General features: G+C 35.1%; 1 long non-coding RNA gene across 2 annotated transcripts in view; it reads left to right on the plus strand.

The window, feature by feature from the left end:
• LOC116216941 (uncharacterized) overlaps positions 1-27232 on the plus strand; it is a 254001-nt gene that overhangs the window by 180909 nt on the left and 45860 nt on the right. For both annotated transcript variants that reach the window (XR_014884983.1, XR_014884984.1), the window contains one exon: positions 11785-11867. This is a non-coding gene — a long non-coding RNA (uncharacterized LOC116216941). The remainder of the gene's footprint in view (positions 1-11784; positions 11868-27232) is intronic.

Raw genomic sequence — 27232 nt, forward strand, 5'->3', positions numbered from 1 at the left:
GTTACAGTATATGTATGGCTGACATTTTGCTTTAGACTTACTATCTGTATCTTAAAAAATGTTACAGACACAAAAAGCTACTGGAACATGAGGTCATGGGCTGTCATTTCCTTTAAAGGGCAGAAGTGTGTTTGTTTTATGAGGATAGTTTTATCAAGGGACTTCCAGCCTCTCTTATTCCTCCTTCAAGGTTATGCTTTCCCTAGGAGTGTTTGTACAGGACTGCAGGTGATAGGTAATACCAAGAGAAGCAGCTTCACTTTCAGTTTTGGTAGCCATTTGCTACATTACTTAAGTAAAGAACATTAGTTTTTCAAAAGCATTCTTGTTTCTTTGCTGTATTTGGTTTGGTGTTAAAGAAATCTGAATCCTTGATCAGTGGAGTTGAATATAGTGTTGGAAATGTAAGGAATATCTTTCAAATCTGCTCAACTCATCTGTAGTATGGCTCCGTAGAATTGCTTCTCTCTGCACAATGGAATACACACTGGAAACATGGACAGACTAAAATAGCAGGTTTTTTTTAAACTATGGGAGCTCACTTGTTTCTCTCTGACAAAAAAAGAGTAGAGTTTTTGATTCATTTCCTACTAACTAAAAGTCATAGTGGTATTTTGGTAACAAATCTTTGCTGTTTTTGAATTACTCAGATGTGTTAACCCAGCCACTGCATTTCTCTACTGTGGCCCCCGGGACAGGGGTTCAGGGGCTCCACTTTCCTTGCTCTGCCCTCTGGAGCCCACCTGATTCTGCCTACACGGTATTCCTGCAGTCACAGCAGGCATTGCAGGAGGCAAAGGCTCTGTGCAGAGAAGTGATGAGCAATTCTGTAGTGCTGGGAGGGGAATAGTGAATTACAGGGAGAGAGCTTGCCAGTCTGGAGCTATCCAGGTGCACTTTGTGCGGAAAGAAGGTGGATCCTGTTTCCATCACAACACTCCAGTTTCCCTTTACTTACTTCCTTGCACTTCACGCTTAAAAATTTAAAATAAGACAAGATAAAAGCACTGCTAAAATGCAACTGAATGAGTTGTATCTGTAAGACTTCCTAACCCTATTAATGTGACAGTCGTTCCAGAAAGCAATCCTCTGTTAGTATCACTGGTCCTTATTAATGCCAGCAAAGCAGCGATCTAATGAAGCAGTGTGATTTCTACGTGCACACTGGTTCGCTTGGCAGGTTACTGGAGCATAGGCAGAACAAGCAAAAGGTAGTTTATATGCTGATAGAGCAAGTGTAGCGCAAATACACACTTTGTGTATATATCTGAAAATCCTACTCAGTCATCAGCAAGGAAATTGTTCTCCATGCTTGATTTAGGTGTGACCATTTCCTGTAATACGTGCAGAATAGTTTGGTAAAGGACAAAATCCCCTTTATGACTATTCTGTGTATTCTATATTGTATGTGCCTCATGCCACATTAATAAACAAGACTGGGATCTGGGGGGGATTGTAAAATCATAAATGAAGGCAAGCCATGTATCTAGAATGAGCAGTTAACCTGAGCTCTGCTGGTGATCGTAGTTCCATTGCTTACCCAGGAGTAAGGTAAACAGCGTTTTTCTCTAACACTGGAATCGCTTCAAGAATGCTTTTTCAAGCTTTTATTTATTGTATTCACCTCAGGATCATGAATAAAACAAACAGTAAAAGATGCAACACTATTCTGACGATAAGGTCAAATAATATAGAGTGAAATCCAACACGCTGCAGGAGGCCAACACAAGCCATACACCCCAATTAAGTCATCAAAGTAGATTTAAGTGGAATTTATTTGGTATGTAAGACTCAAACTATGAGTTTCACCTTTAGGGAGGCAGTCTACAAAGAACAAATGCTGGGCTTGAACTTGTCTTCAAATAAATCAATGTTATCCTGCTGATACCAGGGGAAAAATGAATTCCAGCGTCAAGTCACTCAACTCTTGTTTATAAATACCTATTTCTAAACATTTGGAAAAGTGTTTTAGCACAGCAAATAAGAACACATTCCTATCTTGGCCTTATGACTTCTGTGAATTATTTATTCTGGGTTCTGGATGGCTTGTTTCTTGCCCCTGCCATCTGTAGATTTAATGATTTATATTTCCACAGCATTACTCAAGATGGAATATTGAGTGTAGCACAAGGCATAAGGAGATGGTACGCAAAGGAAATAAAGACTTTCTTGTCAACCATGTCTGAAAGATGTATTGATTTAGAGCAAAGTTTTTTTTTGTTTGTTTGTTTGTTTTGTCTGTGTTTTTGTTTTTGTCAAATTTATATATTGGCTTAACTTGATACAGAGATTCTGCATTTATGACCACTTAGCCTTTTTGATAACATGATTATTGTTTGAGCCTAATATCTTAGATGAACAGGTTTTTTTGTCTCCTTTAGATGACTAAAATATAGTACTACTCTGCTTCCTTCTTCATTGTTGCAGATATTCAGCTTAATAGAAAATGAGAAAACACAATAAATAAGGATCTCAGCTGAGTTTGTTCAGTAAAAATTTAGTGAAACATATCTTAAAGGAAGCAAATTAATAAATTTTGAAAATTCTGAGTTTTCTATATATGCAGTGAGTAGAATTTGAACAGTGACATAAAATCCTGATCTGCATGTGTGATTTATGATTGTGGGAATCTTATCTTTTAGTGGACCTGAGAATGAGGATAACATTTCAGCAAGTCTAAGAATACATACTTGTCCTTTCATTCCACATTAAACTAAAAGGAACAAAAGCTTTTGCAGATGGAACTTGCATGATAGAAATGAGAACATACGATTCAGCATTACATTTTCATATTATATATGTATATTTTTACCACTGTAATAATTTTGACCCTTAAACTGAGTGGGTTTACTCAACTGTACTTTCAGAACAGCAGTCTTTTGTGGATAAAGCTCATTGTGAAAGGAATTGTCACATGCAGTTTCTTACTAGAGGGAATCAATAAATAAGAATTCAAGCTTGTCAACATTTAGCTGTAGGAAATCTGAAGATATTCAAGCTTTAATGTCACAAACATTCACAGAGTACTGAGAATGTTGAAATGTCTTTAATGACACCACTTAATGGGAGTAGATAAATGTAGAATGGGACCCAAGGCCTATACCTGAGGAGTGCCATAAACAACTCTGTCAATATAGGGAAAAATATGGATAACTAAAATCATATTGTGAAAGGAATGAACGTGCTATCAATGTTGCACACACAGCTGAGCGGTCTGGGAAGTTGCCAGTAGTTTAATTAGCTTTAAGGCACTCCATCAATTCTGATTGGTTGTATATATCAAATAAACAGGTTCAGTAAGAACTTTGGAAAAGAAAAACTTAAGATCAGTAGTGATGGGCTTCATCCAGCTGTCAGATGAAACCTTTGGAAATACCCTACTCTCAGTGAGCATTCCTAAGTTGGATGCATTCTCTCTCTAAGGTGGCATTAAGTGACTCTTGTTGCAGAGCAGATCATCATGGGAAAGTAATGGTCTTCTCTTTTCCTGAAGAGGAAAAAAGCAATTCATCCTACAGGGATGTCTTTTGTTTTCCTACTAAGGACACAGAACACATGTCGTTGCATAGAGACGACGGAGATGTCTCATATTTGATGTCCCATACACGCAGGTCCTCACACATGGCTTTGTGAGCTCAAAATGAGCACATTCACTGTGCTGAAACCTAACCTTTGATCAAAGGCTCAATAATATTAAAATACACTGGTTCCTATAGTGTATTCTGATGGATTGTGTGTTTGGCGTTCCTTCTCCCCTTCTCCTTTTTATATTAGATTTTTTTTTTTTTTCCTATTAGATAATAGGAAAGATTAGGTAAACTAGTCTTACCTTCACTTGCATTTCAAACAGTTTGAATTGTTCATTTATAATATGTGATTTTTATGTGCAAATAGTTATGTAGGTTAAATATTAGAATATTAACTCCTCAAGGAGATGCTCCTAATTATTCATTTTTAATAATCCTCAGTGGAACAGGTACCATTTCAAAAATGCACTTTAATCATAAGTAACCTATAATTATAAGTGGAAGTAAATATACTTGCATTAATGAGTCAGTGACATTAAAGGGCATTTGTGCTGAAAGGAATATAGCATTGTGAAACATTATTTCTCAAAGAGGAAACAAAGCAAAACTCCTACAATATTTTTGTTTTTAATCAATTTTAAAAACTGAAAAGTAAAATAAAAAGATTGACACTGTGAATTTTCTACCAGTTTTTTAGTTTTTTTTTCTTTTTTCTTTTTTTTTAGTTTCAAGACAAGTTGTTCCATGCAGTGTAGACTACAGTAAAAACAAATTGCACACTTCTTGCTATGAAATGAAGTGAAAATTAGGTGAACCCAAGCAGACTGCCTCTTTTGTTTGTCATTTAATTAATTTAAAGGAAAGTATTTTATCAAAAATCAAGTGGAGGCTGTTCAAGATATAACTAACTGTAGAATCATAGAACTTCCCAAGTTGGAAGGGACTCACATAGATTATCAAGTCCAACTCCTGGCTCTGCACAGGACCACTCAAAATCCAAACCCTCTGCCTGAGAGCACTGTCCAAGTGCTTCTTGAACTCCAGCAGGTTTGGTGCTGTGCTGTTACCTTGTTCTGAAGAGCCTGTTCCAGTGTCCAACCATCCTCTTGGTGAAGAGCCTTTTCCTAGTGTTAAGGTTGGGATTCAATCATTAATATCACTGAACCATTATCTTAAAAACTCTGTTGTTTAGAAATGGACTGCTAAATGCATCTCCAAATAGTAATACACTGGAGTATTTGCTAAGCTTCAGTGAGTTTCAATGGACTTTTATTGGTGTGAATTGAGAGTAAAACTGTAAGGAATTAGATTTAAAATAGATCTTTAATTGTATTCAATTAATAAACTAAATTTGTTACACTACCTATCAAAGTAAATAAATATCTATTAAAACATATCACAGTGAAGCATCAAATGTATTTTCAGTGAGAATATGTTCATTTCTCTAATTTAAATAGAAAACTGAGAATTTGAAATTAGATTGGGAAATGAACTGTTAGAAGTGATATAAATGAGACAGTTAATTTAATAATATCTTCTGCTAATTAAAAACTGGATTTATCATTACAATTGTAAAAGATAGACCAACACGTGAATGAATATACTAAAACAAAAGATAAATACTGTTATGTACTTGTAATCATTAATTTTATATGAGGTGGCTGTCAGTGACATCTCAATGCCTTTCTGCTTATCATTCTCACAGTGATAGGTCCAGAGAATAGGCAAGAAGTTATAGATCATTTGGTCACAGGATTTTCAATCCAATTAAGTTTTATGTCTCAGAATCTCAAAGTTGTGCATTTTATAGAGCGTGTGTGCATGTTGTGCCATACATTCTTGCCAGCATTATTTTCCCATTAGTTCTGTCATATCTTATGAGTGGTAGCACCCGGCAGATAATTATCATGTAGCTCATCCAGATTTTCCTACGTATCTTACCTTAACGCTGCAGGAATCCTTTTACCTCTCCATATTGCACACATTCTGTGTTTCATTAATATCATTGGGGCTTAAATGTGAGTTTGGAAGGTAAACAGAGCAGAGAAAAACACACCTGAAACTAGTATTTATTACCAAGTAATAAAGCAAGTCAGCCTGCTTATGTGATAGGATTCCACAGACGCACAAACTTGTTCTTAATGGGCAAAAATTTTATTGTATAGGAAACAATAAACATATAGAGCCTTTGTTATGTAGTACCTGATACTGAAGTTTGTTTAGCATTATTAGTAAGTTGTAGTACTTCATGATAAGCACATGGCTCATTCATCTGCCTTTTTTCTAGTAGTACAGCCTGGTGTAGTATTAAATGTAGAGGTTGTGGCCCTGCATGTGGCAGGGGGGTTGGAGATTCATGATCCTTGAGGTCCCTTCCGACCCAGGCCATTCTGTGATTCTGTGATACTTCTGCAAAGCTGCCCAAGTTAATTCTGATACCGGCCTGTGTGAAAACAGAAGCATTTCATTAAGAATACATTAAAAGGAAGCTATAGTGGTGAAAATATTCCAGTAATAAATTTCCACAATTAATGTTCCAAATTAATGAAGGTTTCAGTTCAGAAATGGAATGAGAACCCCGGGAATACTTGCTCACTGATACCTAGCTTTCAGTCCCAGAAAAGGGGAAAAAAAAAAAAAAAAAAAGTTTAATTTATGCCCTTTTCAATAGATTAATGTTATTGGCATAATCTGTAAAGTTCTTTCATCTCTCCCATTCTTACATATAGCATCAGACCTGTGTGCTGAGAGCTATGGGAGGAAGTAGCAAGTAAAAGGAATAATGCATGCATTAGCCTTAGTTCTGGTTAAGTACCCTGTGCATCTGCAGATTCTGTTAGTTTTGGAAATTGGAGAAAGTGCTTGGATGGCAATATTTTTTCAGACGATTTTTATTTCGACGTTTAATATGCACAGCCTGTTTCAATACACCTGTACGCTGTAGACTGAAATGAATCTTTTATGAAAATGCATTTATTTTGCATTATCCCTCAATAAGGTTTACCATGTGAACACATTTCAGGTTTTTTTTAAGCAGGAAAACAAATGCAGAGCAGTATATTTAAAGGAACTCCACATCTGGCTTGCATTACTGGAGAATAGTGATAATATCGATGATAATATAACATGTTTATTTTTATTTTTTGTCAGAAAGCTTATGAATAATGAGTTTAAATATAATTTATGTTTAAATTTTGGACAGAAATTGCAATAACCTATATGCATTTTATGTTATCATATATACTACATACATGATATACAAAGCTTGCAAATATGTGATCTGTTTGGTCATAAAAGTTTTGTCTGCCTTTTCTTATCCAATTTACCTTCAGATGTTAAGATTTAATAGCTATGTTTATTAGTGCTGGTACACAGCTGGAGAGTCTCACCACTACAGGCATATGCTAAGTTTTATTAGAGCATTTTTGGGCCAATTCTTACTAATCCGAGAGAAGATTATTAATTATTTATTTGCTGGACTATTTCAACTGGTGTTGAAGGCTTTAAGGTATGTAGAACTGTATCAGAACATCAGACCACGTCAGCAATGTCTCAATCAAGGTACATCTCAGTAAAAATCTGCTGAGATATTAGCTCTGCTAAATTTAGTAACTTTTATGTACCTTTTTTTTTAAAAAAAAAATTAAATTTCTCATAATTATCTCCCAGGGTCTCAACTTCTAAATGTCACTGTTCTTTGAAAGGAAACACAAGCCAATAATGTGTTTTCCTTACTGTTTCTTTTTTGGTATATGCAAGTATATATATATATATGTACACTTTCTTTCCTCTGGGTTCACTTCTAGCTCCTGGGTAAATAAGTAGCTTCACAGTACTTCTGTCACTTCTAGTATGTGAGCTTCAGGCATTGCCATGCTCCTGGAAGGGATTAATCTGGCAAGTTTCCCTGACAGACAACGTGGCTATCATAGCAGAATGGGGACACAAGTTCCCCATCCTCAGCTTCTGAAGCCCCTTAGCCTTTCTCAAAGGAGAATAGTAGTAGTTTGGCAAAAATATTAATGGTGTAGTTTTCTCAGGCTAATATGTCCTTTTCCTCAGGAGGGATAATTACTGCAAGTTCAGCTAGAGCATCATGCCATGTAATATACCCACGGAAATGTATCCACAAGTCTCTGTGGCTGGAGAAGGAAATGCTTTTCTGCTGGGGGAGTTGGATTTAACTGTGATATCAAGCAAAGCTACATTGAGCTACTGAAAAGCAAGTTATTACTATAGTTCATTTGTTAGTGTTGTTCTAGATGCAAAGTTATTTGATATTTGTTCTTATTTAGAAATACCTGATATGTCCCCAGAATAGTGCATGTATATTTATGTCTGTAGCACAGACATACAAATATGATAGATGTATATGATGGATATATAACTGTACACTGAAAAAAAATGAGAAGATTTATTGAATATTAGAGATATTTAATAAGATTTTTTTTAATTGAGAAAGAAAAAATAGCTACCTTATCTCTTTTACCATTTGTTAGAGCAAACTGATACTGTACCATTTATTCTCCATTTAGCACAATCTCTACTGAGAAAATGTATTTTGAGATATTTTCATTATTTCATATACACAAGGAAAGACCAGTCAACTAATGTAAGAAGACTAACAACATTCAAATGCAATGATATATGGCATTAGGAATGTTCCTTGAATGAAGTTTAAGATGAAGCTCAGGACTCCACCTATCTTTCTGCATACATCACAGCACATCCCTCTTAATGTACAGCTGCTTTTGTCTGCAAATCTGAGTTAAATTTAGACAATGCAAAGCTAAAAATGAACTCTAAACCAAAATGACTATTGATTTAAATATCACAACACAATCTTGCTTACCATTTTGTAGGATATGAAGTGTTTACACAGAACTACATTAACCATATTGCTGTCAGGAGAAATGGTAATCACCGGTTCATTATTAATGTCAATTTTAATCTACCATAATTTTGCAGAAACCTAACAATCTGGATTACAATACTTGATTCCATGTGTCAATTTATGTTTTATTTTCAGAATGTGACCTAAAAAGGCCTGCAAGAGCAAGGGAAAGAAATACAGGTATTCTTTGACTGAAGCAAAATGAACCCACCGGTGACTTATCTTTTGAGAAGAGTTGGGCACTGATGATTTTTGCAAGAGAGAGTTTGTATTCACCAGAGACAGGCTTTTGTCTCAGAAATACACTGTTATTTCCTTTATCTCTTAACATTTCTAAATTTTCAAGAATTTTCATTTATTAGATGTTCATCCGTACATATTATACCAGTCCCAGAGGCTGACCAATCAGGCTGACCACACTCTAGAATAGCATGAGTTCTCTAGAATCCTTGTAATCTTACTTAGGATGCAGTGCATGAGAATTAATATTGAGATATAGAAACATCTCTGTTGTGGATAGTAACTGTCCTGTTTGACCAATGCAGCCTGAATTAAAATGAGTTATAAAGGATTAGAGATGCTCCATAGAGCCTGTAGTAGATAGGGATGATTTGAGGTTAAATAGATCTATAGTGAGCGATTGTATTTGGGAGCTAGGAAGAAAGAGGTTTTAAGGTTTAGGAATGAAAATCCTTGATTCCATGAAAAGTTACACTAGATTTTGTTTGATGAAAACTGTTAATTTAGCTGAAATTATCACTTCCATTTGAAGTAAAGTGAAAGCTTGAGGTATTTGAGAATTCTACGTTTTTGCCTCTACCAGAAGTCATTAATTAGAAAATTCCTTACTACTTCTCAGACAAATGTAAGTCTAGCATCACATGGAAACATGAAGTAGTATTCGTAAAGAAACTCTATTAAATATAGGGTTAACTGCAACTTCAGTATCTGGTCCTAATATGAATATTAAAAGTATCTAGTATGGGCAAAACATCTGAAATGATGTGTTTGTGCAAGCCCCTTGATGAGATAACTGAACAGTTGAATATTATAATGTTTGTATCAGATTCAGATAAACTTTAACATGGAGTTAGAGATAACAAATGGTATCTGATAATAGAGTGTTTATATATACCTTATAGTAGCTGACCTTTATTTCTGCAGTATGATTTTCCTGTATTCAGTGTCATTGAAACTCAAGCTGTGGCTTTTTAATAGGTCTTGTATGCTGAAATTTTACATTCTCCAATTAGGACAGGTTGGTCTTAGGATATTTGCAGGTGTCCTTGAAGCTATAGTATTTGTTTTGTACCTTAGGATGTTGTCCCAAATTGCTAAAAATGCAACATGAAATCAAAATTACTAATACTAAAATGACTATAAGATGCTTTGAGGATTAAATCCCTTATTAAGATTTTTTTGTCAGTTATTAGCTGACAAAAAGCTTATTATTGTTGTTTAATTTTATCCTTAAAATAATAACTGAGATTGACCCAACTGTTAAATGGCTCTTGCTGAAAGTACACGTTTTCTTTTACAGCAGTGCTGAAACACACAGTGTTGTTTATCTGGTTCTCTTCTTATCTTGACATCATCAATTCAGTATTTGAATGTTTTCCAAGTATGTATTATGTATTCCTGAGAGTCAGAAGATTTATGACAGCAGGATGATTAAGAGATGAAAGCTAACATTTTAAATGGATTTAGTATTTGAATTGGTTACAAAAATATGTGTATTTTTCAATGCAAAATGTCATTTTCTGATTTCTTCTGTTTTCCTGCTATATTTTTGTAAGTTTTAACATATTGGTTTTTTATATATACTTCTAAAACATATTTTTTAAAAATAGAAGCTATTTCACGAGTTCTTAAATTTAATATGCATGTGAAATGTATGCATAATGGACATGTATTCCAGTATTTAATTTTATATTCAACTTATCTTAAAAGTTACTACAACACTTTGCAGGTTACTTTGGAATTAAATCCTATCTGTTAATACTGTTTCTTATGTTTATCTCTACCTAGCCACTCTGAAAATACTAGAAATAAGAGCTATATTTCAGGAATAACTCCAACACCAGGTCATGTTTTTACTCTTACATATTAACTTGTGTAAATGCCATTTTGTGTTAACCTGGCTCTGTCAGAAAGCCTGCTCTCTGTGTGATTCCTGGGGAAAGTTATTCTAGAAATCAACTCCATATACATATAGATAGTGTGTATTTGCAACAAGCTTACACTGGAATTTGATGTTGTGTGACTACATGTATGTTGCTAATTTTAATTTAATAGCCAAGCACTTATTGATCAAAACAAACTTTAACAGACAAATGCTCAGATTTAACAAATAGTACCAGTTTGCTATTTTTCTCTAACCAGGGTTTTCTAAGTGCCAAGTTTCTGTAGATCTACATACCAATAATGTACTCCATTTATCTCCGGCAAACTCCAAAAATAGCCTGCTACTTCTATAAATCTCACAAAACCAGAATAAGTTCAGCAAAGGGCAGCTGCTTTACAGAATGTCTTGAAAGATATTTTGAAAGATGCTTGAAAGATACTCCCTTCTTCCTGCTCTGAATAGATGGCTGTAATGAAATAGCCTAACCTTTAATTCAGAATGTTCCTATTTGTGTTGGTATGAAATGACTTGATACTTAAAAAAAATAAATTTAAATTAAGGCAAAAGATTTAGAAATGAAACTTTTTGCAGTCATTCTATTTATCCAAAATATAGCTGAAAATGCTAAACGTACTTTTCCTCAGTTCTCTAAGGAAATACAAATGCATCACTGTTTCTCATAATCAGTGAATTCTCAGTTTCATATGGTTCTACTCAGAACCCCAAATTGAACCAAAGGTGGTTTTTAATCTTGCATTTGAGCATATAATCTATGATCATTAAGCCTGTAAACTGTAATGAGTTTTATAGTTGGCACTCATTACAATTTTGAGAGAAATGTGAAAAAATTAATCTCTGAATTTGAATAATTTGTTCTTGACTTCATTTACCGAAGTTACAAATGTAGAAAATTTTATTCTATTAATTGCCTTAACCACTGCATTATCACTCTCAGCAGTTTTGATAGAAGGGTGCAGCGATGAGCTATTTGGTTTTCAGTCATATTTCATGGGCTGAATCATCATCCTCTTAGCAGGAACAACTCTATTCAGTAGAGGTTTTCCTGTTCTTCGCTGGGATTAAGTTGGGCCGGTTACGGACTTCCTAGAGCCTTTATCTTACTTGTCTGATATTAGTGAGTTTCACTGTATTTTCTGATTTCTGAAGAGAATGTATGGTTTGCCATACGTTCTTTTTCTTTTTTCAATTCTTTTAATACCTGCTTTTGTTTTATTCAGATGTTCTCTGGAACAGAAAAGGAAAGGAGAGGATAGGAAAGAAGAGAACGCATCCAAGGAAAACCCGGAAAGAGCCGTACAAGGTAAAGATATGAATTCTGATTTCCCCATCTATCAACACTTTCAGGTCACTTGAGATTTTTTTTTATTTTTTTTCAAGTATTATAACAACAACAACAACAAAAGAAAAAGAAAAAAAACACCTTGTTTTTCCACTATCTCAGCAAGAGATCTCTTTCAGGCCACTGTAGAATTTAGATGACAGTAGTATATAGGCATAAGTTTAAATCTTAAAGTGCATAATATGTTTCCCTGAATGCAGGTACTCTAGAAGAGCTGTAATTGTCTTCTCATTCCCAGCTGCTTTAAAACTGCACTGCATAATAAAATCACTGCTGCACAAGTGCAGCTGTACTGACCAAAGATGTCATTCTTGAAAGCTATGTTCACTTCAATAGGGAGTTTCTGCTCAAGAGCAAAAATCCTGGGGCAGCAAAAAAACAAGAGAAAAAATCTTTACTTTTAATTACCTTCAAAACAGGCTTCTCAAAGCTGCAGTTTTCCCAACAGCGTACCCGCTAAATATTTGACAAGAACAGCACAGACAAAAAAGGTTCTCTGACTGAGAGAAAAGCCCTAATGGAAGCTCGTATAGAATTTCCCAGTAGCATTGTGTTGAATCTACACCAAAGCCACTTTCAGCTACGACAGTAATATATAGATTTTTGACAAGGAAGTAATTTTTGATGGAGGTGACAGTATCATATAGCTTTCCTGCTTTTATCAGCATAGCAATGAAGCTGTCTCCTATCAAGAAAAAAAAAAGGAAAAGTGCCAAGGGAAATAAAATCAACCAAGCAAACTTTTTATATTTAGACTGTTGAGCTGTATGCCCTTGTTTGGAAAATTTATGTCACTACAAGCTCCAGAAGCTTTTTTGCCAATGCAAAATTTTAAATGATAATGCAGAGGCTTTTGTGAGATTGCTCACAATTTACTCTAATAAAACCAGCTCCATTGTGAGTTTAACAAGTGCTTGTACTTTGTGTTAGGTAGCAGTACTGTACAGACACCTTAGATTTTGACAGCTGGAATCTCACTGATATGGCTTTGTGGTTTTGCTTTGCTTTCTGGGGTTTTGAACAGGGATTTGAAAGAGAATGCAAGGGAAGGGATACTCAAGAAGTTAATCCTGGAGGAACCTCTGGCTACAGGCACCTTAGGAAAAGGGATTTGGGAGAAGTTCAGTTGTAGATCCACATCTCATCTTTTCAACTTGTTCATCCTTTTAACTGAATCTTAAAGTAAATTAATTTTAATCCAGAAACTGAGTGTCAAAATCTTTCCATGAATATATCAGAAGTGCACTACAAATATTAATTTTATACAGACATTTTCTCAGTTCAGTGATATGCAAGAGAAGGAAGAATTTTAGCTGCAATAAACAGAACTAGGTGGAACTTTCCCTATCCATGTCATCAGCCATCTGGATTCATTCTCTCATCTGATAATGAGCTGCCATCATTTATTCCTCTGGTAGATTTTCGGACCTGTTCTCAACCGTACAATTGCCTGAAGACTCTACAAAGATAGCCTGGAAGATAGCAGCAAAGGGATTCTCATTACTTTAATGAGTTTCTGACCAGTGGTCCAGGCTACTGGCCCTGTATTTAATTAAAGTAGTGCAAGCTGTGTGTTCACCAAATGTCTAGGCAAAGGTCAACAATCTGTTCCAGGCTCCAGCACTGTTGTAATTGCTGTTAGGACTGGAGGGATGCTCTACAAAGGACAGAAATACATCTCAACTCAGGGCTGTTTGGGTATGCGTTTCTGTTTCGTTCTGGTAACCTGAGCTGGCTGAAGCAGCTAACTGCCTTCTCCCATTACCTTTTATGGGATGTATTTAGTAATTCAGCTCTCTGAACCAGTTATTAGTTCACTTGTCTACATACTGGTGTCAGGAGTAGGACAAGACTGGGGCTTCATGGAAAAGAATGGGATAAGAAGAAAAGGCAATCTCTGACTTGGGTTATTTTAATTATTTTATCATGTTATTTTATTATTTTTCTGTAGCACAGCACTATTAAAATCTTGATGCAAGTGTTTTGCTCTCCTCTGTTTCTCCAGCATTCCCGTTATGTCCTGAAAACACAATTTGCACTGGTCATAAACATTATCTATGAAACTGAATTCATTTAAAAGCATTATCTTCAATTTTTAAAAAGAATTGGCTATATGTTAAATGATAAGAGCTTTGTAGAAAAGATTATAGTTCTGATATGGCACTTGAGGTTGTAGAAGGGAAGTAGTTAATGTGTACTAGTATAAAGAATGCCAAAGGTTTTATTGTAGACATTTCTGAGGACTTAAATGACTTTGGCCTCAAGATCGTTGGCCTTAATCTTACCAAACTCCAGAGCAAAAGTCAAATGTCAGGAAAATCTAAATAGATGTGTAGACTGTGAGTACTTTACTCAGTATACCCTTACATAGAAAGGGGCTTCCAAGTTAATAGCGAAGTTTTCCCTCGACTCTAATGTGAACAGAAATGATTATATAAGATTCAGCTGGCCAGAATTTTTGTTTTTTCTTGAAGGAAATACCACTTATTTATCCTGCTTAGTTTAGTATATATATAAAAAATATAAAACATTTGGTTTTGAATCACATGTTTAAAAACAGTAAGAATGTGATGGAACAAATTCCTCTTTCTTACATTTATTGTGGATACAAGTAGAAAGCATCTTCCCTAAAGAAACTTACTTCACAAAAGTACATAGGGAGAATTGGAATTTTATCTGTTTACAGTGATTGATATTAACTGCTTGGGGATGCACTTCTAAAAGGCAATATAACTACATCTTCCCCTAATACTGAAGTGCTATTACATAGATCTGTTTCTAATGTGTTTGGGACTTTTTTAATGCTATTTGCTCTTAAGCTTTTCCTGTTTCTTTGCTGCTGCTTGCCCCCTGCTGTTTTTGCTGCTTCTCTGAAAGAAAACTGCCTTTCTTTGATTTAATATACGTATATATATCTATACTTGTGTGTGTATATACATGTATAAATACATACATAAAAGTGTGGAGTTTTTACTTTGAGTACTTGAAAATCTTGCAGTTTGTTTTGCAATTCTAGTTTGTGGTGTCCTTTTTCAATTTTTTCCATTACTTCAAAAAATTAGAGATCGTTGGGTGAAATATTCTGTTTTTGAATGTCTTTTTCACATTGCATTTAGCCTGGGAGATGAGTGTTCTGAACAAAGTCTTTCCCTTGAGAATTTTTTTTTTTTTTTTTTTTTTTCTCTTAACCTGACTTCATCTTTATGGGAGATGAAAGTCCTGTGCACAATTGCATGTGTTAAAGGAGTGAGATCTACAAGACATTTACTGGTATGATACACAAAAAATGCATTAAGGTTTGGACTTTAAAACTGCTAGAAGGAGGTGACTCATCTGTAAGTCACCTTATTTTGAGCTTGTGCCAAGACTTAATATTGCAAAATGTAGCGCACAAGTTCAGCTGATGTCTGGAGATGCTCAGTGGGAGTATCAACTTTTAATTCTGGATTTCCTGTTTGATGGATTTTAGTCTGACCACTTCTGTTATTTTAATGGAGACATTTCTATTTAATTTCCTTTGTTTCTTTTCAAACAATTAAAAAAACAAAAAAGGGTGATATTAATAATGTATTATGCCCGAGACTACTACAAATGTGATCAATGTTAATGGGAGCATTGAAAATCTTCTCTGAAGATGAGAATTCCCTTTAAAACTGCTGCAGATCATGTTTTCCCTGAAAGCTAACTGCAAAGCATAGTGCACCATGCTTCATTTGTGTTATCAGTGTCAAATTTGCTTTAGTCAGTAGATCATCAACATTACAGACCTTTTTTCCTATTAAAAAACAGGTGTTCTGCCTGTAAAAATAAATACATTAAAAAAAATACCATTTCATGTTGTAGACACCTGTGGCTACACCACTGCCTTTCAAAGGAAAGAACTGAAAAGTCCAAAAAATTATACTCTCAGGTTTTACAATATTATGCAGTGTTAATTAACAGATATTCATTAAGTGTAAGAAAAGAGTATACCATCCATATTAGGTGTGATGCATCTCTGATGTATCTCAACAAGCTGCACTACATCATAAGTCTTTCAAGATAGCAATTTCTCTCTCTTGAATGGCTACAATACTATTAGATTTTAAGAATTCCCATTGGAAGTCAACAGAGAGTACAAGAGTTGCATGGAGTTTAAAACATCAGATTGCACTCTGCTTCAAGTACATTATCTGTGCATCTCTTCTTTGGCATCATTTAAGAGGTTTTCAGTCTCTCATCATTTTTCAAAATGAGAAGTGTAATGTGAATAACTCCATATGTAATAATCAGTTTTGAATTAAGAATGAAGTAGAAATACTGTTTAATCATCCAAGGTGTCTTTCCTAGGAAAAGCCATCAGTTAAATTTACGTAGTAGTTCATATATCACTTGGCCAGTGAAGTTTGCACTTGGATTTTGGAGGATTGCTTTCAAGTATGCCTCAGAATAGACTGACCTATCAGGGCATTTATAGTAGTATCCAATATGCATCTTTGAAAGAATCAAAGAGGAAGAAGGTGCAAGTAGAAGTCTGTTCACATCAGAGTGGTAGAGAGCTTGGAAATGTTTTCTGCTAGTCTGCAATAGACTCTTCTGTGACAAACTGTTAAATTTTGACAAGTATTTCCTTCTGGTGACACAAATCTGCTAGGAGAAGCTTCCAGAAAGACTCCATGCAGGTCTTCACAATTGCCAAAGCATCTGCCTGGGGCATGTGTGTGTACAGCAGTACTGCAAAGGGCTAGAAGAAAGCGGTAGTACTAGCTTCATAGGTATCTGCCAAATCAGTATTTTCCTCCTGTTTACCATCCACTGCATATAAAATATTTTTACGGCCAAATGACTTCATGATATAGAAAAGTCCCGAAAGTTTATATTCATCTTCCAGTGTTGCAGTAGTTTACAGGTTTTTGAAACAGTGTCCTATTTCATGCCCATCTCTTTTAATGAGGGCGTTTTTTTCCAGGGCTGGGCTAGATGAAAATCTGAGACAGCGCAGCTGAGCAGCACTGAGCAGTTTCCATTTGAAATGAGGCTGTTGACAAAAGTTTAAGGGAATTGAAATGAAGTCTGAAATATCCTTCCTGCCTTCACCATGGAAGCCCTAGGGTGCTACAGACTGTGAAAGATTAGTAATTAGAGGCTCACCTTCTGTGTACTAATGAAAGGCTCAGAACTAAAGCTCTTAACATTGAAGAGATTTCTACATCCTGCATTTTTTTACTTTGAGGTTTTTAGAAAAACTAACTGTGTCAGAGGGCATATCTAGCAAGTTATGCTGAGAAAGTGACAGTATTGTTTAAACACAAAGTCAGGGTTTGAATGTGCACTGTGCAAATCACTTCCAGTGCACTTTGCAGATAAGTCTGCATCAGCAGAGCTGTGCCAGTTGTGTGCAGTCCTGTGACCTGTCAGGAGTGTAAGGAGGGTGGGTAAGGGGCTCCTGTGGAGTGCTAGCACTATCCGTACAAATCATGTCTCATCTATCATGAGACAGAATTAGAAGATGATTGAACAACACTTCTTTAAACGTGAGGTGACACAATTCCTCTCGGTTCCCATGAGATCACTGAATAGCTTTTCTTCACTGAATTTTTGTATTTTCTGCAGGATTTGATAACATTCAAAAAAGTCTCATATAGTAACTCTCTGGTATATATATGTTTACAATTTGAACCTCTTCAGTTCTGCTTTGGCTGTTTTTCGTGTGTAGAAAATAGAGATTAGTTGCTTAAAGAAAAAAATCATCCAGATGTCAGTCAACTTCATCTATTTGTAATCTTTAGATATTTGTTGTGGGCTATTGTGAAATTTCTAGCCTTACTTCATCTTGACTTCTAATATACTGAAATATATTATTTCTCCTCACAAACATTTATATAAGCACTGTCATTTCAAGAGCTACATTTTCCGAAAGGAAGATTAAAAATAGACTTACCATGAAAGTGAATATTTTGATTGGAACATACATTTCTCTTTCTTGGGAGAATGTCATGGTCTCAGATGGTGGGAAGATCAAATAGAGAAGACATCATAACAGCACACAAATAGTCTTTGTTAAAAAGTCAACGTGTTTGCTGCCTTATAGGAGAACATTCCTCATGGACATCTGCTTTCTGGTACATTCTGGTGCACCTCTTTGTGGAGAATGAGACCAGCTAAATATTGGTAGAAAAGAGGCATTATGTATTTTCCCTTAAGAGCCACTAGGTATTGTGACACCATCTTTGTTTTTCTTCTGGACACAATAAATACATGGACATAGAAAGGAAATATTTTTTTATAACTCAAGTGGTGAACTAATTTCCCACTGAAAAGCAAAAAGAAAAATCTTAAGTCCTTCTGTTCTGCTGCTGAGTGCAGTAGAGAGGCATGCCTCTTCTGCCTTGGGATGAACCTCAGGATTTTACTCTAGCCCAGTTTTAGCAGCTGCTTTGGAGATATAGCAAACAATTCACACTGTGCATGGGAGGAGCAGTAATTCATCTAAAGGTGGCAAATCTGAGATGTGACAGGTATTAAAAAGGAAAGGCTAAGTGCAGTATCACATTTTTATTCTATTGTCTTTCCATACAGGTCATGAGAGGCAATCCATTCATTCCCTCAGTACATCACCAAGTTAAATATATGCACAACCACTTTCAAAGCTACTCTTTCTCCTTTTTAATTTTATGTCAATCAGTAGTCATTGAGATAGTCTAAATCCTTCCAAAAGCAACTGTTCCTCTAAATTGAAATGCATCCTGTATTGTCGACTGTGACAGTGTCTCAGAAACCATTGTGGTGTGTGTGGATAGTGCCATTAATAGCAAACTTTATTTTCAGGGTAGCTGGTTTCTCTAGTCCTTTTCTCCACAGTGTTAACTTCATTAGGTAGAGGTCCAGGTCATTTTCATTCATATTAATCACCTTTCCCCTGTTCCCCCCTCCAAAAAAAAAAAACCCTGTGAAAATTAATTTCATCCAAATCAGTTAGATGAAGGAGAATGAAAAGACAATTTGTGTAAGCAGAAAATTAGCTGTGGTATTTTCTGAGTAACAGGAGTGTGAAGATTAAAGGGCAAAGACTATATACTACTGAACTCTCCCTTTTCAGAAATAACACAAAATGAGGCAGGCTGATGAGTACTGAAGAGAACTGAAATTAAAGCAAGCTCTAGTACATTTACTCGTACCAAAAGAAGAAAGATGTTTAGTGTTCTAAATAATATCATCACTCTCTCAAGGACTCATAAGTATTTTCTTAAGGGTCAGTCAGCCATTAAACGTTTTTCTCTTGTCTTTCTTATGATCACAATCTAACTGCTGATTTTAGCAATACCAGGCTTTGGAGAATAATCAAATTGTGGAAAGCTGTTTCTCATGAATCCAATCCAGGAAATTTTTAAGAGTTTTTGAGGAAATATCTCCTGTCCTAGTGAGATTCTGAAGTTGATTCAGAAGGGCTAAAGGAGCACTCCCCTGGTGTCCTAGACAGACTCCTGGCTTTGGATCCTTTATTTGAAATGAGAGCTGTAAATCAAAATTTAGGAAGGACGTAATTACTATCACTGAAGGCAATAATATGTGAGTTGTAATAGGATTTCCCTAACACTATAAATTATAGCATATTATTACCTCAGAACACAGCCCATGAAGAACTTTGTAGGAAGAATCAAAAGTGATTTATAAAATCTGTAATTAAAATGTTGAGGATTAAATCAGTGCTTGAGGTCCTCTATGATTGCATGATCTTTCTCTTGGATATTTCTCTTAAAAGTTTTTGTATGATATTCTTATTACTCTTCTATTTCCTTAAATATGGTTGTTGAAAAGAGAAAAAAAGAATTGTAAGTCATTAATTTCTTCCATCTTCCTTGATTTTCCCCTCAACACTTGTGTAAAATTAGCGGTCATTTAAATTGTCTTCTCCCTGAAATTTTCAAAAAGTTGTTATAAATGGTAGATACAGTAAACTTAAAAAAAAAGAGTTTATAAATCAGCTAGTAAAAAAAAATAAAAAAAATATTTTGTATAGATTGTATGGAGTTGTTAGTTATAAAGTTTATAGAAAGAAAGAAGAGTTAGGAAGAATACCAATGCTTTTGAGATGATTCTGAACTTCAGGCCTACCACTCTACTTGTTTTGCTTTGTCCTTCAATTTAGTATTATGATGAACTGATAAAGTCTTAATATACATGCCCAGAGAGGTTGTGAATGCCCCATCCCTGGAGGTGTTCAAAGACAGGTTAGATGGGGGCCCTGGGCAGCTTGGTTTAGCATTAAATGTGGAGGTTGGTGGGCCTGCCTGTGGCAGGGGGGTTGGATCTTGATGATCCTTGAGGTCTCTTCCAACCCAAGTGATTCTATGATTCTATGATGAGGAACAGTATAAGGTAACATGCAAAATCTCTATATCTCTGTACAGGATTTTCTGGTGAGTTTAAAATCCCAGCTCAGCTCTGTTTTAAGTGTATAAGTTTTTACTGATCATTGTTTATTGCCCTTAAGAAATTTTCAGGAAATCATTTGCTCTAGAGAGCCATAGACGGAACGTCCTTCTCATTGCTTAGGGCTACCCCATTACTAATCATAGGCAGAACCATCCCTCACACCCTGAGCTTGAGTCAAACAGAATTTAAGCCACTTTTGAGCTGAACAGCTTTCTAAACTGAGGGCTCCAAAGTCATTAAGTGAAATAGAAAACACGGTGATTTTAGGATTACTGAGTGTTAGTAATTTCAGGAGTACCTTCCTGTACTTCAGTCCATGCTATCTGATGCAGATATTTGGAAATTCTATTTTGATGGGGTGCATAACAGCCTTCAAGCATGTCAGGGAATTTGAATCACAGGGCTCTGTCATCTGTACCTTTGAGAACACAATAACTTCTATTTATGGTGTAAAAATGGATAGAATGGCAGTAAATTGTTCTTGCTGGTTTTGCATATGGTTAGTTATTTCTGTGCTTCCCTCCCTTTTATTCTTCACTGCAGCCAGAACCTTTCCAAAGGGATAAAAGGGCTGGTGAGTGGCATCTTGTGGCTCTCAGCTTTACCACGAGTGACTCAAACTTTAGGAATGTTAGTGCCCTAACAGTTGGCAGTCTCCCAACTCAAAGACTGAGCAATTTAGTATAATAGACTGAGCAGCCTCAGCTACCATTGTGTCTGGGATTTTGTCTGAACTGTTAAATCTAGGACTTTCTGTTGGCAGTGTATGCTGCTGCTACTGCCTCTGGGCCAGCCATGCGCACGAGTGATTTGTATAAACCACACTTTACAAGCCTGAAATGAGTTGTGGTCCTGCAAGATTAGAACAGATGAGTGCAGTTCTGCATAGATGTCATAGTGAACTACTTCTAAAAAATGCCCAGAATATATGCACTAGTGAAATGAGGCAGGAAAAAATACTGTTAAATAAAATGAGTTTCTATTGCTGCTCAGGTTACTATTCTAATTTTACATAGAACAGAATTACAGCAGAGTAACAGAATTGTCTTAATTAATGAACTTTACAAATGTATTGTCAGTGGTAAATTTCCATCATTCATCTTTACTAAAAGTATAGACTATTTCTATCAATGCTGTTTAAATGGACTATGAACTAGAGTCATTGTATCATAGAATATAGATATTTTTAACTCTGGTCATGAACGTGAATAATTGTAGTCTTTTCAAAGGTAAAATATTGTTGGGAAGAGGGCAAAAATGGATTAGCCTCATCCCTCTACCTACTCCAGCCTCATGTCCATATCAAAAAGATAGAAAGAAAAATACATCCTGGGTTATTCAAATACGTAATGTAGGATCTGATCCTATGGTCCTGAACTACAATATTTTAGCACATTTAATCTGAGATTTTAGCAAATCTACTTCTGCAGTAACAGAATTACAAAGTTAGACTACTGCCATGAGTCTGCTCTTTCTTTCATCTTTCACTTCTACATCATCTATTTTTTTTATTTTACAGTGGATTTTAGCCTACTTTTGGTAAAGAACATAGTCTTTTACAAATATTTAAGAGAACATATTTTCTAAACTAAAACTGTTCAAAAATACTCCTTTAGAAATGGAAAGTTTTTGCTTTGTGTTTAGTTGTTGGTTTCTGTTTTATTTCTTTTTTTCTCATGAGATGTTCTGCACAGAATTGTTTTTGTAAATCAGGCAGCAAACCCAAGTGTTGTTTTCAGTGTAACTAAGCCATCATCTAGCCTTCCTGTAAACTGTAAGGAGATGAATAGAGTTTTGAAAATGTTATATTCTCCATCCAATGCATCTAAAGGAGTACTTATATTTAAATTTTGTTTCATCCTCTTAATATGAATTCATGTCATTACCAAATGGTAAACAAAAACAGATGTCAGGCTCACTTTAGAAAAAGTGGTGAGCTTGCAGTTACATATTGAAGTGAAATGCTTCTGAGAGCGGGGTTGTGATATACTTCAGTCCTTCTCTTTCAAATGGATATTTTTATCCTGGAAATATCTTTAGTGCCCTTAGCTGTTCATAGAGGGAAGTAGCCAAAAAGTAAAAAAAAATAATAATGGTGGAAATATCCAATCCATTAGGTTGAAGAACTTTCAGAAGGTCTGGCTATTTAAGGATATTTGTTTATTAAGAAAAAGAGAGAAAAGAACATCTGGCCATTAAAATAAGATGAACACGCTATGGAATAAATTTATATAAATAAGCCTAGCTTAAGAAGGAGAACTGTTGTGTGCTTTGCTGCTAAACAGATTTTGCGATAGTACTGCTAACTTGCCAGGATATTAAGTAAATGAAAGCCAACAATCAAGTCTTTAAGTGTATACTTTAATGACATAAGAGTATTACAAGCTTACAGGGGAAGAAAGCTTATAAAAGCATTGACCTTCTCCTATACTCTGAAAGACATTTAGGTGAGATAAAATAAGACTTCTTAACAATATCAAAAACAATACCTCAAAAGAAAAGAATTGTGTGAATGCAAATATTCCAGCAGAAGTTTATAGAGCATACTTTCATTATTTATGTAATCATAATAGATGGCATTTTATACCAGGAAGTGTGAGGCATCCACATATACAAAAGGCATTGTATAAGAGCACAGTCAATTGAACGGTTTGTTATTTACACTGGAAATAGCATTTTCCCCATTTTTAGTGTAGAAACAAAGTGTTTACCAGTTTAATGGTATTTAGGAAAATGTCCTATTTTCCTGGATAACTGTTCTCAAGGGAAAATTAAACATAATGGTCAAAATTAAGTCCATGTCTGTCTCTTATGTCTAGGTCATTCTCCATCCCCTTCTGCTATTATCTACACCACTGGTTTTTTACTGTATTGCTAAGCTCATTTTGGAATGAGGCAACTATTTCCTATGGAGGCAAGTCTCAGGTGAAGTTTGGAAAATAGCTTATTTCAGCCTGATTTGGCTAGAAAAAGGGTTTGTCGTGAAGTTATCATTTTGTTGTTATTCTGTAAAATACCATTGTGGCAGATTATGACCAAGTCCTTACTTTGAACAGAAACAAAAAATCACACAAAAAATTAGGTGTCTTAGAGGCCTAGGAATGTGCAGTACATAAGGGATTCTAAGCCAGTGCTGTGCAGTGTGCATGGGACCAGACTCTACACTGGAGTCTATTTGAGTGATGTTATGCACTTCACAATTTCTATCGCAGGCATCTCTCTGTAAAGCGAAGAAACATAGCTTGAAGCATGGAAATTTAATGGGAGCAACATATCTTTACCAGGACTGTGGTAGATGCTGAGAACATAGTCACAAACACTGACTTAATTTGTTATCTGATGGGGTTATCTTCTCTAATAAAGGAATTTTTAACAGTGGCAAGATGTATCTCTTTATATTGAATGGAGACAGTTATGGATTTGGATATGTAATTTACTTGACATTCTTGTCTCAGCCTCTCAGTTACATTGCACTTCTTGCATACGTGCTTTTCCTTTGGACAAAAGAAATCAAGTTATATGAAAAAAATAGCATAGTATTTGAAAGAATCACGGTTTAAAGAAAAGCAGTTTATTTCATTAAAGAAATATTTGCCTTAAGGCACTTGTTTAAGTGATGAAAACATTAAACTTTGAATATTCCATACATACCACCTAAAATCACTGTTGATTTTATAGGCTTGGTAAGGGGCTAACAACTAATGAGAAAAATCTGGATAATCTGGATAATCCAAAGCTGGCAAATACTGAAATGAAGATCTGCTTGATGCTCTGGTAGAATATACACAAAAGGGTGTGCTGCAATTCTCTTATTAATTGAGAACAATGAAAGTTGCTTCCTATTATTTAAAACTGTTTAAATAGCAAAATTAATAAACATATTTCAGTGCAAAGTCAGACTCCTACCCATCTTACTACCCTTACTATGTATACTTACGCGAGTAGGTGAACTAAGCAACAATTGACAAAGGTTTTTGAGAAACTGAGCAATTGAATGGAAAAAGAAGTGGAATATCTTATTTCATACAGAAGTAGTGATATTCAGTTTCCTTGTTCTACTGTGTTCCATAATGCAAATTTATCTATCAAAGAGAGAAATGCAGTGCAATTAAAAAGTGATCAAGAAAGCAAACAAAAACTTCTTCTATCAAATTATATCACTAACCCACCAAACATTTAAATTAGTCTTCAGCTGAAACCATTCTCAATTTATTCCCTGTTTATTCACGGGGAAGGGCTAGCAAAAATCTTGTTCATACACATCTGAAGGCATGCCTCAGTTATCATCCAGATGCTAAGACAGAAGTCTTGACCATCTCTTCTAAAGGTTCATATTTCTCTTTTTATTCTAACCTTAACATCTTTCTTAAGAGAGTCAATAAAAAGAGGTAAAATAATGGAGGCTATTCAGTAAAAGGAAACAAATGGACAAATGAATTATGCTGCCAGAATATACTTGAGAGATTGAAGATATAAATTAATTCCAGAGTCTTTGAAAAATCAGGGTTAACAATAACAGATACCTGGAAAGGAAGAAAAGGAGTAAATTTGAAAAAGTGGAAGTATGTAATGATAAAAAAAGTCTTGTGAAGAGATTTCAATTATATATAGATACCAAAATTAATCTGATCAAAGAGAATTGGTTTTATATGGAAAAAGAAAAAATCCTCCACCTTGACATAAATCTGTTATGAATAAATGTGTATTTCAATTCTAAAATACTTTAGGAAATGTCATGAGAAAAACAGGCACAAATGCAAGGAAATTGCTTTTCTAGGCTTGCCTTCTTCCCGAACTCACAACTTTCAGTTCTTCTGAACAGTAGCAGCTGTTCTGACTGCAGTCAGTTGTCCATGGGAAGAAAACTTTGATTTTGATTTTAATTCAATGCATGACAAAAACTAAAATATATCCACATAGATTAAACCAGCAACTAAAGACCAAAAATTATTATATATATATATATATATATTCTCTCTCTCTCTCTTCTATTTAAGAACATTAATTGATAAGTGCATTTACAGAAATCAAGCATTTAACATTGGAGGATTTATCGTATTCTTATGGCATTTAAAGAAAATGCAACAATAGAAGGCAAATTAGAATAAGAGGCAAGTAAACAAATCCTGTAGGTAGGCAGAATAATCCTACTGTGTGAGACTGAGAAACTAAAATATGCAGTTAAATTTAAAACACTTTTAAAACAAAATTCTTCTTCTCTGTTTTTCTCTTACGTAAACATGAATGATTGATTTGTCAGCAGACCCCTGAAGAAATGTTGGGTGTTGTAAGTATTGTCAATATTTTAAGTATTTTTCTGTTACTTTTGCTACGTATCATGTAACAATTTAAGACTTGATCTTTCATTTGAATACTTGAATTGCTCAATAAATATTAGTAGCTCTTGTGCACCTGTGAAGACTTGTGTCATTTCATATCTGAATATCAGATGTATTTACCCAATGTTGCAGTAGTACTGAACTCCTTAAAACAATTAGAGCAGTCATGAGCACAACATCCCTGTGAGGATGAGAATCCTTGGAGGCATTCAAGGCCAGGCTGGATGTGGCTCTCGGCAGCCTGCTCTAGTGGTTGGCAACCATACACATAGCAGGAGGGTTGAAACTAGTTGATCACTGTGGTCCTTTTCAACCCAGGCCATTCTATGATTCTGTGATTCTATGATTACACCACAGTACAGAACAGGTTCCTCTCCGGTTGCTATGATCTTTCTGTTAGTGTCTTTTATGCTATTCATTCTACAGCTTCCCTTAAAAAAATATATTCTTATATTCTATATAGTGAGTATATTTTTTTGTGTACAGTTGGATTCTGTTTCTTATTCTTAAAAACCAAAACAAACAAACAAAAAAATATTACAACAAAAACATTTTCATTAAGGATCTTGTAAAGATATTACTTTGTTATCCTAAATTAAATTAGATATGTAACATCAAATGTTAATTGTTTTTTCTTCAAACTGTGCTTGTTCTTTGAAATGAAAGAAGACGATGCTGTGTTGAGCATCTTATCTATCGTGTTTGTATGTATCCCTAGCAATTTTCACATCAGTGATTAAGGGATTAACTTGAAACCACAAACACATGCCTCAAGCCAAAACATATCAGGATGGATTCTGTGATCCTTACAAGTAACACTAGGCTGTTCCTTTGTTTATATGAGGTGCGATTATAGAGCAGCCAGTAATAAAGGAGACTTCTGATACATTTTCTCCAGCATCACAGGCTTCTTTTCAGACCTAGTCAAGATTGTTCTGAGTACACGATACTTTTTGGGATTCAAATATAGGCTTGAAGTGAAAGTACCTGATGTTAAACAATTCAGAATTTATACACCTCTTTTAGCATTCATTAAAATTGATATACTTGGAATATTACTATTTTTAGTATTATTCTACTCCCTTGCATGGTACATCACAGGCTTCTGCTAATTCTCAGAATATCTCTGCCATGAAACAGAAGAAGAGTACTTCAGTTTGTATTGGTCTTGCCATCAGCTCAGTAATGATGAAATTGTATCTATAATGCAATACAGTATTGCACTTAGTAAAGTTCCTCTCTTGGTATAAATTGCTGCTAATTCAGCATCACTCACAGTGATGACTGTGTGAGTCTTCTTGTGGTTTCTGCTCCACTGTGAAATCAAACATGCTGCCCTGACTCCTAAAGAGGAGTCCTACCAGGTACTCATCAGTTCCTATTTTGGGATGCTTCTGGAAGACAATTTTGTTATCAGATCATTCTCACTCCTTTACTGATACCTTCTCTTCTCTTACATTCCACTGGCTACGTAGTGTTCCTTGTCTTTTGCTAGTGAATAAGCTGGGATATGCTTCTCAGGGTTATTCCGTTCTCCAAGTAGCTATCTTAAATTGTTTCTCTCAAACTGAA

This window comes from Meleagris gallopavo, chromosome 9 (genome assembly GCF_905368555.1).
Source record: "Meleagris gallopavo chromosome 9, MGAL_WU_HG_1.1, whole genome shotgun sequence".
NCBI lineage: Eukaryota > Metazoa > Chordata > Aves > Galliformes > Phasianidae > Meleagris > Meleagris gallopavo.